Source organism: Parasteatoda tepidariorum, chromosome 11 (assembly GCF_982258835.1).
Source record: "Parasteatoda tepidariorum strain Cologne lab strain chromosome 11, Ptep-v5.0, whole genome shotgun sequence".
In the NCBI taxonomy this organism is placed as follows: Eukaryota; Metazoa; Arthropoda; class Arachnida; order Araneae; family Theridiidae; genus Parasteatoda; species Parasteatoda tepidariorum.
In genome coordinates, this window is record NC_141765.1 from 53,577,969 (window position 1) to 53,594,110 (window position 16,142).

General features: G+C 29.0%; 1 protein-coding gene across 2 annotated transcripts in view; it reads left to right on the forward strand.

Moving 5' to 3' along the window:
- Positions 1–16,142, forward strand: part of Scgbeta (sarcoglycan beta) — a 149,700-nt gene that overhangs the window by 108,726 nt on the left and 24,832 nt on the right. Inside the window, exon 1 of one of the 2 annotated variants that reach the window (XM_087154416.1) lies at positions 1,274–1,636. The exons of the other annotated variant lie outside the window; for it this stretch is intronic. The gene's annotated coding sequence lies outside the window, so the exon portion shown is untranslated. Of the gene's footprint in view, positions 1–1,273; positions 1,637–16,142 lie in introns of those variants that run through there. 2 annotated transcript variants of the gene reach the window in all.

The window sequence follows — 16,142 nt, forward strand, 5'->3', positions numbered from 1 at the left end:
ACTCTAAAATAATAACCCTTTCACCTTTTCTAGATTCTGACAAGGTCTTAAGAATTGGTGGGAGACTCAAAAATTCAAATCTGCCACTGTCGGCTAAACATCCTATTCTTTTGCCGAAAAGTCATCATTTTGTCACGCTTATTATAGAATATTATCATAAGCTTTCGTTACATTCTGGCATTTCTGTAGTTTTATCTTTAATTCGGCAAAAATTTTGATTTCCAGCTGGGAGAAACACAGTAAGAAAGATCCTCAGAGGCTGTATAACTTGTTTAAAGGTAAATGCTGTTTCTTCAAGCCAGCTCATGGCCGATTTGCCACGTGATCGAGTTATTCCATCTAAACCTTTCCAACGTGTTGGGTTGGACTTTGCAGGTCCAATTTCAACCAAACCAAATTTACCAAGATCTAAAGTCACCTTAAAGTCGTACATTGCACTTTTCATTTGTTTTGCTACGAAGGCTGTCCACTTGGAACTTGTCTCTGATTTGTCAACAGAAACCTTCCTAGCATCCTTTCGTCGATTTATTGCTAGACGAGGGTTGCCATCTGATGTATACAGTGATAATGCCACAAATTTTAAAGGAGCCAGTAACTATTTGAAGTCTCTGTACAAAATTGTTCGAGACAATTCAGTTCAAGATTTTTCCAGCAATCTTCAAATCTCTTGGCATTTTATTCCTCCTGCAACACCTCATTTTGGCGGACTCTGGGAGTCTAATATTAAATCAACCAAGAGACATCTGCTAAAAGTATGCGGCTCAGCTATACTAAATTTCGAAGAACTGGCTACGCTCTTGTGCCAAATTGAGGCTTGCCTCAATTCTCGACCGTTATGTCCCTTAACCTCAGAAATAAGTGATCTAGAGGCTCTTACCCCTGGACATTTTATTGTGGGTGCTCCACTTCTTTCATTGCCTGAGAGAGACCCATCACCATCCATGTGTCTCAAGTCTAGATGGTCTTTAATTCAAAAACTTCGTGCTCAATTTTGGAACAAATGGAGTAAAGATTATCTCCAAACTCTACAAACTAAATCTAAGTGGACTGGTACATCAACGAATGTTGCCGTTGGGGACTTAGTTCTCTTAAAAACTGACTCGATCTCCACACCTTTAAAATGGACTTCAGCCCGAATATTAAGGACTTTTCCTGGCAGTGACGAACTGGTTCGGGTCGTAGAAGTCAAGACTTCCAATGGACAATTCACCAGACCCATTACAAAAATCTGCCCATTACCCAAGAACTGACTCCTCCACCGCCTTGGCCGGCAGGATGTTTAGTTTTAAAAAATTTATTATTCATTGCTATTTAATTTTCAATCTGAATATAGTATTTTTTAATTCTTAATTGTAACTTTAAACGCTAGCAGCATCAATTCATCATATATCATTTTATTTTGTTTAATTCAAATTCAGAGATGTCAGCACAATTTTTGTTTGAGTCTGCGCAGTAGTAAGTTTCATTTTCGAACCTTTACTTTTACTTTGTTTTTCGTCACGGAGCAAATTATATACGAATTCGATGTGTTGTAGATGGTTATAATTTTCTTTTCGGGACCAGCTCCCAAAGATATTACGATGATACATTCAAAATTGTTATTTATCGATAGCTATTAGCTATATTAATTTACGAGGTGAGTCGTTTTTATGTTTTGTTGTCATTAGTTGTGCTGAACTGTCTGAAATCGTTTTCATGTTTAATTAACTAAATAATTTGCTGCTATCTTATTTTCAACTTGTTTACTGTTAAAAATTTCAATTCAAGTTTATATTTTGTGAAATCAATTAATATCCAGTATCGTTAATTGTTCAATATATTATTTGCAGAATAAAATGTTCTTAAGATTCTTAATTTGTCAGGGTTTAAATTTTACAATATATATTTGTTTTCTTTCTCTTTTTTTATTTTGGTAATTAATTTTACCTGGTCCGTCGTTTTACAATTTACAACTATACAATTACATTGAAAAAACATCTTTAGTGAAATTATTTTAAATTAACAATCTTATACCAAAAAGTTGTTTTTTTTTATCATACAAATAGTTTTAGGTAATTTTAAAAAACAAAATTAAAGCTTAAAAAAATTAATGAGAAAATTTTAATAATTTAACTGATTAAACTACTGATAAAGAATGAGAGGCGAATTTAATAACTATTATTCTAACTACATTTATTAATTGCTAATAGCTCCTAATTTTAGTAGCGTGCAGAGTTTGAAATTAGCTTAAGAAATAAATATTACATTGATGTTAAAGCTATTCTGGTTTCACTTCATAGTTTAAAACAGCTCCATAGTAAATGAGTAGCGCATTTATTTATTAGAATCAGGCTAATTAAATAATGCATTATCTAAATATTCTAAATCTGAAATTCATTACGAATGCGTTTAATTCTCACTTAAGAATTAATTAGTAATTAATCTAATACTAATAAAACTGAACTGCTTCATTTATTTATTTTTTTAGTATTATTATTTCATCTACACACAAGCGTTTAAATTATTAAGGTTAATAAATATGCAAGCATATTCCTCATTTATATGCATATCACACAAGTTGTAGGATTTATTTGTCTAGAAATAACAGTTGAGTTATAAAGAAGATAAGTTTTTGCTTATATTTTACGATCCTAGCAATTATTTTACATTAAAAAAGACGTTAAATAAATTTATTATTCATTTACATTCTATGACATCAAAATCTTTCCCGGAGAAAATCGACAAACAATAGAGGTATTTTCAATATAATCTTTTCGACATAATTCACTGAATATTAATTTTAATAATTAAACTACCATCTCATTGAACTCTGTACAATCGTGATTATAATGCTAATTTGAGTTAACGATAGTTGGTTTTCACTTAAATATTTTCTCATGACTTATGCATCGGATAAACGGGCTTAAGTAATTGAATAATTGCAAATAATTAAATGCAATATTCTATGTGCGATAAAAAATTAAATAAAAATATTAAACACTGTCTGTATAAACATTTAAATGGATTCATACTAGAGACGGATTGTTTTATTCATAAAGAAAAGCTAAGTTCTGAAAATTTACTGGACAGTTTTAACGTTCAAATTATTCTATTTTCTGTTAGCTTGAACAACTGATGAACTGAATTAGTTATGCTAAGACCATTTAGGAACGAATAAAAGCTGACTAACACAAAATTTTCCTACCTTCCTCGGAAAAAAAAATTTCTGCAGAAAATTTCAATTTTAATTTTCTGTTGTGTTACGTCACACATTAATTTTGAATTACGTGCGAAATTAATTTTTTAAAGCAAAACCTCAATCTAATTAAAAAAATTTTAAATGTACTTTAAAATTTTATTTAATTTTTAGTGCTTTGAGTTTTATTCATTCAGTTTTAAATTTTAGCTGGGGTTCTCACTTCCTTAAACTTCTGAACACTTATTCACAATTAATTTATTCGTGATTTTTTGAAAATATTATTTTTTAAACTTTTCAATTTTAAATGGATAGAAGACTCTTCATACGTATTTTATTAAATGTAAATTTCTGGAACTACAGGGAAATATATTTGGATTTAAAATTTCTTTTGATCTTTCTTCTACTAGTATCAGTGCACTGCCACCACTTATCAAAAGCTGCGACGTTTGAGACAATACAGCTTTTTCTAACAATGCAATTTTCGGAACTTATAACTGTTAAACGTAAAATTAGGATAATCATCTTAAATTAAGATGGCAGTTCACATGCGTACGAACAGCAGGATCATAATAAATCGGGTAACCCTAGTGGCGTACGACGGCATTTCCACCCATGATTTACTATACAGTTCTTAATTCTTATTCTGCATATCTTTTTTTAAATGACTTTTACACATCTTTGTACATAATTATAGAACTTAACGCTCAACTGTCTTGGTTTTATTTATACACGCGCCTTATTAAAAACGCGCTATGTCTTCTTATTTATATAGGTTTCGAATTCAAAATAGCATAAAAAATGATTGCGTAGCTCTCGTAGTTACAGTTACGGTGAAAATTGTAACACTCACTTTTTTTGATCAAAGCGTAATAGTTTTAAAAAAACAACTAAATTGGAGTTCGATATTTTTAGCACAAAAAATTACGAAGCTAGGTAGTTGCCAAACGTCGCCATTTTTCGTGACCACTAGCGAGAAGAAAATCTGATAAAAACCTTGAAAAACAGAAAAAAAGTACAAATAATGAATTAATAGTTTTAAAGATTTCTTGACATGTGCATAATTTATTTTCGGTTTCTAAAGATTTTTATATAACACTCTCTTCTCGTTAGAGGTCACGAAAAATGGCGACGTTTGGAAAAAGCTTAGCGTCGCATTTTCTTGTGCTCAAAACGTCGTTCCAATTCCAGTTTAGGTTTTTACTGTTAGGATTGCGTTTTAATAAAATTTAAAAAAAGTGGATGTTGCCTTTCGAAAATTTCGAAATTTTGCCACTGTAACAGTAACCGTGAGAGCTACGCAATCGTGTTTTTAACACCTTTCTTGAAAGCAATACCTTTACAGTATAAAAAATACCGATGTGCAAAATTTTATTCATATCAGCAAATTTATTTTATAATCATCCAATATATATTGATGCTTCGTCGATAAAAACTATAAACCGGAACACTGTATCAATTTTTTTATAATTTACTGATATTAATTCGTTAGTTTTAGACTTCTCTGTTAAAAAAAACAAACTATAATAAAATAACCTCTTTCACCATAGCGTAGGAAAAAAATCAGAGATCGGTTTTGTGAAATATTTCTTCACCATTCTAACAATTTATTTCAAATGTAATTCCTATGTCGTCAGAATTTTGTTTGTTTTTAATCCTTTTAAACTCTTTCTGAAAATTTCTATTTGTTACACAAAATATAATAAACAGAGACGAGACCGTTGATCGCATTTAAAATCACTCTATTTTATTCTAAGAAAATATTAGTAAATAAATCATAAAACTGTCAAAGTTTGTCGCCTGAAAACGAATTCAATATAAAAGTCATGACTTACGTTTACTCTAAATAAAAGCAAATAAAAAAATAATAATAATAAAAAACATTTATTCTGCTAAACTTATTTTCGAAATTGTTGGGATTTTTTTTCTTTGTTATTATTAAAGTTTATTTTAAATGTGAAATTTAGTGTTGATTTTAAAGAATTTTCATAATGATTGGTGCTTTTAAGGAAAAAATTGACCAGTATATTACATCAAACAATGAAATAAAAATATTTTAAGCATAATAAGTAGATGAATTGTTAATATTATTAAGCGACAAAATTTTTATATTTATAAAAGATAATATATCACATCGCTTTCTACAAGAAATAACTATTTAGTTAAAGCGGGTATTTAATTAATGATGCAATTTTCCTGTTTAATAATGAGTTAAAATAATAACATAACTAATTGACAAATATGTTATTAACAATGATGAGACATTAATAATAATATATTAATGTATGATAAGTAACAATAATACTGTGACACTGTGACATTAACAATGATCGGGCGTTACTTTGCGTTCTGATAATATAATTATTTAGCTGTAGTAGGTATTTAATTATTTATAAAAATTTCGTACATAATTAGGAGATACAATAACAATATAATTATGCGACGAATGTGTTAAAATTAACAATCATTATGCACTACTTTACTTTTCAGATAAAATAATTATTTGATTGAATTAGGTTTTTAATTAATGATCATGTATCGAAGACACTTAAAAATAATATGCAACATTTTTTAATTATTATAGAACGGATTTCAAATTTGAGACATTTTTGACTCCCAACAACAAAATACGTTTTATAGAATTTAGTAGCCTTTCGGCTTAGATGTTTGTGATTTCCAAATCTGCAACTTCCAAAACGATTAAGAGTTATTGTCAATAATAATATAAAAATTGTTCAAACGCTTTATTTTCTATACATTTTTAATAAAGAACCTATTTTAGAAAATTGGCTGTCAAAAATGGCAAAGTCAAATTTCTTGTTTATGTTGCCAACTTCTCAAATAACTTCTAACACTTTTGTATTTTAAAAAATTCATTTTATAATAGAACTAGAAGATATCTTTGAATTGTTTTTTTTAATTTCCTGGTACAAATTAATTGTTTTGTGTTGTCTTAAAGAATTCCAGAAAAATTGCATAAAAATGTGTCTAAATGCAAAAATTACTCCTCGTATCTCGAATATCAACAGAAAATATTCAATTTTTTCCCCATCAAAAGCATAACAGGAAGCATCACCTCAAGAATTTTGTAGCCGTCTTTTGTAGCGTTTGAGAGAAATAAAGAAAAAAAATCACTTATGTTTTTGCACCAAATTATGTGTTCCAATGCCCCCAAACAACAACAAAATATTTTATAATAACGGCAACAAAACAATGTTTAGCAATCATGATATTATTTGAAAGATCTATTAACTGAAGATGTCTAAAATTTCACAAATTTTAATAAAAACAATTTGAGACGCTTGGTGCGAAGCAAAATGAAAGGAAAAAAAACACTGTTAGAAACTTCTCGAAAAAATTGGTTAAATATAACAATTTATTTAATTTTTATCTGACCAAATTTAACCGAGACAGTCAAATAGTCATAAAAATGATGGTATTTGAACTGTTAACTATTTAATTTCTAGTAGCTAGCTACATACCATAACCGAGAGGCCGACTAAATGAATATTCGAATCCCAGCCCTGACATAGCAATATTTCTTCCATTCCTTCAACGCATGAAAAGTTTGGAGTGTCTTGTGCCCTCCAATTAGAGACCCTGGACTATTAATACGAAACTCTTATTCACGCATAGATGATAGCACCACAAAAGCTGATTAACACAAAAAACCTAGTATTACCCATTTCTCACGATAGATGGCACAACCAGATAAACTTAATAAGCCACATTTCATGGTTTATTTGGCAAAAAAAAAAAAAAAAAAAACTTAACTACTATCTAACTTTATTGCCCACTGCCTAACATAACCTAACTCCTATGTCCAGTTAAATTTTATCTTTAGAATAGGTTTAGAAACCATGCTAGTTGTAAATGGTTACTAAACACCGTATATAGCTTTGTATTAACAGTTTTTAAACCATATCAGTAACAAACGGTTTCAAAACTGTAAAGATGAAAAGTTGTAAACGTTTTTCAAACTGCAAAGACTATTGGGAAAAATCGAACTCAAATTGGTTTTTATAATCTAATTAATTGATGAAAATATCAATACCAAACGGTAGGGGAGAGTGGGGTCAATTGTAACATTTTTTACTTAACTATTTTTAACTGACAAAAAATCCAATATATTATTAGTATTAATTGACAGACGAGTAAAGTAGACTATCCTATACTAGAAAAAAAAATAATACCTTATTTTTAATGTTATTATATTAGTTATTAAGAATTTTTGACAGTCGTGCACTTGCTACAATTGTCCCCACTTACGGGGTCAATTGTAACAGTTCATAAATTCATCTAAAACATAGTTAATTATACATATTATCATAGTTGTGATATATTTTTTATTGATCAAAATAGTAGTGATATTTTAGGAGTAAAAGTAATAATGAGCAGAGACCAAAAGGGTTAAACTTTTAACTTTAAGGGGTTAAAAATTTTAATGAATAATGCACATGCAACATAATATAAATGATATAGGAAACTATTGGTGGTTCTTAAAAAGTTAAGTAATGGTTTGTAAACATAACATTATTTATTTTCAGCTGTTACAATCGTCCCTTTACTTATTGTTACAATTGTCCCTAAGACGCCATTTCAGCTTCATTTCTTAAAAACAATGCTAGTTGATTAACAAAACTAATTTTTTTTATTGAAATGTTAATTAAGGTGTCCACTTACATATTCGGTTAATAATTTTTATTTGTTTGAGCAAAATTACTTTGTTACGATATAATATTCTAATACCAAAAAAAGTACTTACGTAGCGTGAAAATATCTTCTGTGATGTAACTCTTTCAAAAGTACATAAAAATGGTTGCCAGCAGGGGTGTACATGTAGATTTATTAAATACACCTTGTGCGCCACCTAGGGACGAAATCTAGAACCCGACACTCGAAATTTTTGCTCTGTTACAATCGTACCCTGTTACAATTGACCCCACTCTCCCCTAAACATAAATTTTCTAAACGTTTTAGACAAAAAAAAGTTTTGCGAATTCTGGAGATCCCATGTCCCTTTTTAAAAAATCTACCTTATTTGTTAACATTAAAAACAGTATGATTTTTTTTAATTCACGTTAATTTTTGTATCATTTTGTAAACTGACCTGTATAAGCCATTGCGTAGTGATTCAATAATTATTTTTTTTTTAAAAATCAGAAAAATTCCGTTATTCCTAATATTAAATATTCCCTGTATCTTACAATAAAAAAACCTGATTACCCTATAATTTTTTTTTTATAAAAAGGACAATTTGTAATGTTTTGGAGCCATATTGTGTCACCAAAATTTTGCTCATTATTTAATACGTCTATTTCTTCCAATATTTAAGGCCTTTTCTTGTGAGTAAAAAAAATACATTTTTTTTTACCTAGAGAATGTTTTTGTTTTTTTGAATTTAACAAAGTATCCGAAATTAGACAAGCTGTTTTCAAAAATCTATTGCAGGAAATAAGTTATGGTTAAAACAATGATTCTTGCTGCAAATTTATGGGAAATTTTCCAATAAATTGCGCTGTGAATCCTTTTTACCATTTTTCCCACTGTATTTTAATTTATTGAAATTTCTTTCTCCCATTACTACATGTTATTTGTGGCTAATGGTGGATATTTTATTTGTAATGATATTTTCATTCATAGAAAGATTTTATGATGTGATTTTTAAATTTTTCTCTTGGATTTACAGGTTTACTACTTGCAGCGTCATTCGGTGAAAAAAATTTTACTAAAAACACACAATCTATGAAGAAAATTGTATGCTTTGACATTACACATTACATTTCTGCACTAATAGATACTTTAACTTTAGCCGCTTTCCAGTAAATTTTTAAATACTGTCATTATAAATATAATCACTTCCTTAAATATAATTCTTTTAATCTAAACACTTTTTAATAAAAAGTATTTTTAATTTCGTCAAATGATTTGAAATTAGATATATTATTATTTAAAAAAATTTTAATCATAAACAACAGCACTTTACCGCAATCTTTTGAAACTTTCTTAGCAGGTGCGATTGCCGAAATAAACTTTAGCAATAGCAATTGTCATATAACTGAGAAATAAATTAAAACAGAGAAACTTCAACTTCTAAGTTATCTACTTAATACTTATTATATTGAATACCACTTCAACACGAAATCTCTTGAGCACAGGTTTAATCAATTTAGTGAACTTCTCATTGAATTTCATTGATGATCCTTCTACAAAAATCAATAGTTTGTTTCATTTGCTGAATAGAATCTTTTCATGAATAGTAACTTTATTCAATTTAAATGATTTAATATCATGATTGGAATAATTATAAGTAACAATCATTTTTAAAACACTGGCGAGGAGCTAAGGCACGTGTTTTGAGAAAGGCAAAAAAATTTCTTCTTTCCGGTTAAAGTGATTTCATGTTGGAATCACATAATTTTGAATATGAAATTCTACAAGAAAAGATATTTTATACTATATAATCTTCCGATGCCCTTTTACCTCTTAGTGTCTTAACTTTCCAGGATGCAGACTAGAGTGGGTCAAAAAAGTCACAGCTTGAATCTTTAGCACGGAAAAGTTGCCAACTAGCATCATTAAAAGGACGCTATACCGCGTGAGAAACTCTTATACTTTATAATCTTCCATTGCACGTTTACCTGTACAGTAATAAATGTCTTAACTTTCCAGGATGAAGACTAGAGTGGATTAAAAAAGTCTAAGTCTATCTTTAGACTGGAACTAGCATCATTAAAAGGATGTTATACCGGAGAAATCCTTAATGGCAAACTCTCTATAAGATTTAAAGTACAGAAAAATATGAGTTTAGATAAAACAGGAGTAAACTATGAAGTTTCAAATGCTACATTTTTTTGAACATTCAATGGTAAATTATCAAATGATTGCTTTCCTCTCCATGATAGCTGCTCTATAATATGATATAAAAAAAAGGAATTTAGTATTTAAAACATAATAGTGCTTTTGATATAACTGAACTAAATTTTATAAATACTTTAAATTTTAAATTGCTAATATAGTTGAAAGAGAATTCACCATGAAAGGTTTTTTACGCTCTGTAGCGTCCTCTTTAAAAAATATTCAAAATGTTTCAACTCTGAATTGATAACTGTCGCCTCAATGGTCCAAACGTTAAGAAAATTTGGCTAAAAATGCACAAAATTGAAGAAAAAAATATGTATTAACCTGCGGAATGACTTATAGTAACACTTAAAAATTACCATTTTTAGCAAGAATACCTGTACAAAATATTACGACTGTAACTCAATATCTTCTGCCATTTCAACAGCACCCAAATTTTGTTTGATCTATTCAGTTGGGCAGAAGATAATTCAAAAGACTCAATTCTGCCACCCATCAATATCAGTTAAAAAAGAGATTGATATATAATTCAAAAATTTTGTTTAGATGTTCTTTATGGAAAAAAAATTGTTACTTATAAGTGCTACTTCAAGTGTATTAACAAAATCTATTATTTTTTGAATAAGACAACTTTCACAACTTTTAGCTTATAGAGGAGACAGAAAACATCAATTAAGGGTTATAAGATTCTGCCTATTTATTAATGATGGTAGTTGGCAACTTTTCGCACTACCGAGAAAATATTTAAAGTATTTAGATTTTTTCGACCCACCCTTGTGTAAATCTTAGATTCTGGTAGCATATTCGATTTTGTGAGCGTAATTTTAATTATTATTATTATTATTAGCTAATTGAGAAGTTTGGTGCAAGAACAAAGTAAATCAAGTTTCATTAATTATTGGTAAAAGCCAAATTAAATTAGAATGATAACAGGTTTGCATCGACCTCTCTCCATACTGTTTACTACACAAGAGAGAATTAATGTTACATCCGTACCCAGTTCTTAAAATAATCGGAGCAGTTATATTTATCCTTAATCAAAAATTTAGACTTATCTTATTCTTGCACCGGAGCATACAATTACATTTTTTCTGTTCAAATGATTTAGCTATTATTTTATTCCTTAGGCTCAAAAAAAAAAAATCAAAATACTCAAATTCAAGAGCAGCTAGTATTTTGTAAGTCCTGGTCTGTATATCTATTTTTTAATCTTCTAAAGAGAAATCTAAAAATGTTTGTATTAATAACTCCATATTTTTTTTTTTATTATAACAATGAAATATAATATATTCCCCATTTCATAAGTTAGTAAATCACTGAAACATTATTTCACAACTCTTATCTCATTAGGGCAAACTCTAATAGTAAGAACTTTTTGTCGCGTGTAACTTTTCATTTAACTTCATTTATTGATCTTATTAGAGATAAAATGGTTTTCTTTCATCTTCCTATTATTATTGTTGTTGTTGATGCTTCTGCTGAGGCTACTACTGCTGCTACTGGTTGTTGTTACTTGTAGTGGTTGTTGTTTACATTAAGATCATATATAAAATATCTCATTATTAATTCCTCAGACTGTTATACTATCAAATTGAAATTAAATTTATTTTATTCTACTTCTGCTATTAAATACGTATGTTATTATATATTATGGCCGGGATAGCCTGATCGGCACGGTGCTAGACACACGTATGCGAGAGCGGGAGTTCGAATCCATCACGGCTGAAATGGTGACTAGTGCACGTTAAATCAGTCCGGTCACAAAGTCCTCCATGTTCCCGTAACAAATCAATACCTCTGGAGGTACTTAATTGGAGATAGATCGTTCTCCGGTTCAGATCAAAATTACGATCTGTGGATGAATGAATGAATGTATGAATGGGTCCGCCCTATAGACGGGTGCGACGTATGGGTGTGGCAGAAGTCGAATTCTTGGCCATAGATGGCACCACTGGAAAACAAGAACAATCGCACCAATTACCTTAATGGCCTAACGACAACAAAAACATTGTGTGTTATTTTAGGTTGTTTTTTTTTTTTTTTTTTTAATTACTGGTAGTATCTGTGTTTGTTAGTTTTTTCTACCGATTTTTGTTCTGGTAAGTACAAAACAAAATATTTTGGGTTATCATCTCCATAAAACTACAGTAAATAACCCTAACATTATTTTCTAACTATTTTTCAAGTAATAGAGAGGTTCAATGTTATTTATTTGCACAGTTCTCTTCTTTAACTTTGCATTTCGTTTTATTTATTGATTTTATTTGGGATAGGAGAACTATTTTCCCTATTTTTTCTATTTTATTTATTATTTTAGATAAGATAAATGTAAAGATTGATGTTATTTCCATAAAGATATCTGCAATAACTATGAAATCTAAAATGATTTGACTCTTCTTATGTTAGTATATCCCCCACATATTATTCCGTTCCTCTTTCTCATTATGAGAAAGATCTATATTATTTATTTACCAAGTTTTCTTCTTTCGATTTATCTCTTCCTACACTTTATTTAGTAGTCTGATTTGTGATAGCTGTTCTAGATGCATTTGAACATTTTCAACAATCTCAACAGTTTTTGAAATTATTCTCAGTTGCTGAAAAGAATAAAAATAACTTTCCATCGCGAAAACAAAAATTTAAATTTTCAGTTTTCTACACCACTGCCATATGTCCGAAGCAAAAGTTTTCTCATTAGTTTGTGTGTGAACATGAACTTAAAAAAACTAAGCAAATAAAGAAGATTAATCGCAGTCTTCTTTAAAGGAAAGAAGATAGCTTTAAGAAAGAAGAAAAGTTTAGATTGTCTGATATTCTTCAATCGTTCGTTTACGAGTCGTTTTCGTTTCTTACTCTCGTATTTGAACGAGTTGTTCAGTCGTAAACAAGTATAATGGCTCCAGGAACTTTAGTTCCACCCTTCACTCAACTTGCGTGTCACAATTTGCGTTCTTTTATGCTTCCAAACCAATTTCGGATCGGCTATGACTTTGAGACGAATTTCGTTTTTACAACCCATCCTCTAAGAACAAAGAATGAATATCTTGTCGATAAAAATCGAGTAGATCATATAATTAATGAAATAAAATGGGTTAATTTAAAATTTGGATTTAGCTTCTAAATTATTAAGACTCTAAAAAAAATAGACATTAACTCTGGGATAGTTTAATTTCGTTAATTTAATGAATAGAATTCTGCTCTTCGAACTATCTTAATAAAGTTGAGTTTTATCTTACAAATTCGAAGAAAAGAAAATCAACTAAAGGAAAATAAAATGCACTTTTTTGTTTGAATGACTTCTTTGCACTTCATCTAAGACAGTGTTTCCCAAACTTATGACTTTTGTGTACCCCTTCTAAATTCTTCGTACCACTGATAAAAAAAAATGAATGTATTTTTTACTATAAAAAAATTGCACAAAAGTTAAAAATCATAACTGGCTGTTGACACCACTAAATATTAACTGTTAAATCTGTAAAAAATAGCCAACAGAAAAATACGTAATTATACTTTATTATACGTAATTATACGTAATTACTTTGAATAAAAAATTTTAAAATTTTCGTTTGCTGCAAGATATTTCACATAAGAACGCGTACCCCCTCTAAACTGTTCCCGTACCCCTGGGGGTACGCGTACTACACTTTGGGAAACACTGATCTTAGATGACATTCCGACTAAGAAAATTGATGATTTTGACTTAATTCTTCATTCAAAAATTTTCCTCAAAAAATCTGAAATTTTGCCTTGTCTATAATTACAAAGACCCTTACGAAACATAAAGCAAACATTAATTCGGAAAACTGAAAATAGTTAGAAAATAATGGACAGAATTCTACCCTTCTCTAAATAACCTTTAATTTAACCTTGCGAATTCACAGAAGGAGAAAACCAACTGAAGATAAATAAAATGCTCTTTTATCTGTATGAGTTTTATTGCACCTCATCCTGGAATGACTGCACAACAAAGAAATTTTCACTTAATTCCGTTCTAATAAAATTTTTATCTGCAAATCTAGAATAATGGCGCTTCTATATTTACACAAACTATAAAGAAACCTAAAAGAGCTATTAATTCTGAAAGGGAATTAAATTGTTTGATTTCTTTCATACAATTGACAGAGTTTTAAGCTTCAGAATATTAAAATAAATTAAATTACAAATTAGAATTTAAGAAAAATAAAAATAAAGTTAATGAATAGAATTCTGCTCTTCAAACTTTCTTAATAAAGTTGAGGTTTATCACACAAATTCGAAGAAAAGAAAATCAACTATAGAAAAATAAAATGCACTTTTTTGTTTGAATGACTTCTTTGCACTTCTTCTAAGATGACATCCCGTCTAAGAAAATTGATGATTTTGACTTAATTCTTAACTCAAAAATTTTCCTCAAAAAATCTGAAATTTTGCCGTGTCTATAATTACAAAGACCCTTAAGAAACATAAAGCAAACATAAATTCTGAAAACAGTTAGCAAATAATGGACAGAATTCTACCCTTCTCTAAATAAACTTTAATTTAACCTTGAAAATGCGCAGGAGAAAACCAACTGAAGATAAATAAAATGCTCTTTTATTTGTATGAGTTTTATTGCACCTCACCCGGAATGACTGCACAACAAAGAAATTTCCAATTTTCACTTAATTCCTTTCTAAAAAAAAAAATTATCTGCAAATCTAGAATAATGGCGTTTCTATATTTACACAAACTCTGAAGAAACCTAAAACAGTTATTAATTCTGAAAGTGAATTAAATTGTTTGATTTCTTTCTTACAACAGACAGAGTTTAAGCTTCAAACTATTAGAATAAATCAAATTACAAATTAGAATTTTAAGAAAAAATGATAAATAAAATGAAAAAAATTTACACTTTTTACCTGTTTAAGTTATATTTCATCTAATCCAGTTACATTGCATCACACTTAATAAATTAACGATTTTGTCTCAATTCTTTGTTCGTAATTTTTTGTGTGCAAATTTGGAACTGTGGCGCAACTATAATTACAAAAACTCTAATGATCCTAAAACAGGCATACTCCTAAAAATAAATTAGCTAGTTTATTTATTTTTTTTTTCATTTCAATGGACAAATTTCTACATGTCATAAAATATAAGTAATATTGAATTTGATAAATTCAGTTAAAAGAAAGTCAACTAAAGAAAAATATTTTGAAAAAATAAGAAGGTCATCTAAATTGTACCATTTTTCACATTTAAATTTTATCAGTCACAAATCATTGACAACTACATTTAAAATATTTTAATAATAAAATAAAGTTATTCAGCTACTTATATTATTTTTTTTATACATTATTTGCTCAAAAAGTACTGAAAATAGTTCTATCAAGGTCTGCAAGTGGTACGATTTAGGAAACCGGTTACCTAATTCGTACCACCTACACCCTAAATAGTACCAACCTCAAAAATGTTGAGTATTAGTGATTAAGTGAATAAGTAGACCATGTGTAATCCAGAACAATAAATTTTTTGAGCTGTTACAATTATAATAAAAATATTATAAGCCTATAAAATGTTTATGGAATATGATGTTACGTAATACTAAGTTGAAATGTAATTTTTATTTTCCAATCGTTATATTCTTATTTAAATTTTTAACAAACTGGGATTCCCAACCATCTCACACCCCCGTTACTTATCTTCCTTCTTTTATTATCATGTTCAAGCTTGTTCCTTTTCTCCTATTGGTTAAGCACTTATTTTTTCTTCTTTTGCAACATGTTTGTTTCCTTATTTTTCTACTGTCATATTGTGTTTAAACACTGAAGAAGGTTACTCTTTATGGAAACGAAACTGTAGTATGTCCGTAATTGTATCTCTATCTATGCTTTATCCACGTTGCTCTGATTTATTCAGACATACTACTGTTCTGATTGAAACCTCCTGCGTATATCCAGATATGCACAAATTACACACGAGCAAATTTGTCTCCATTGCGGAAATTTTTTTAATTTTACTCATTATTTAAAAAAAAAAGAAAAAGTAAATAAGAGAAAAAGCTGCCAGGTTCAGAATTCCCATATTCTACCCAACTTTTAGAAAATTAGAATAAAATTTTAGAAATTAGGATACGACAACAATAGCTAGT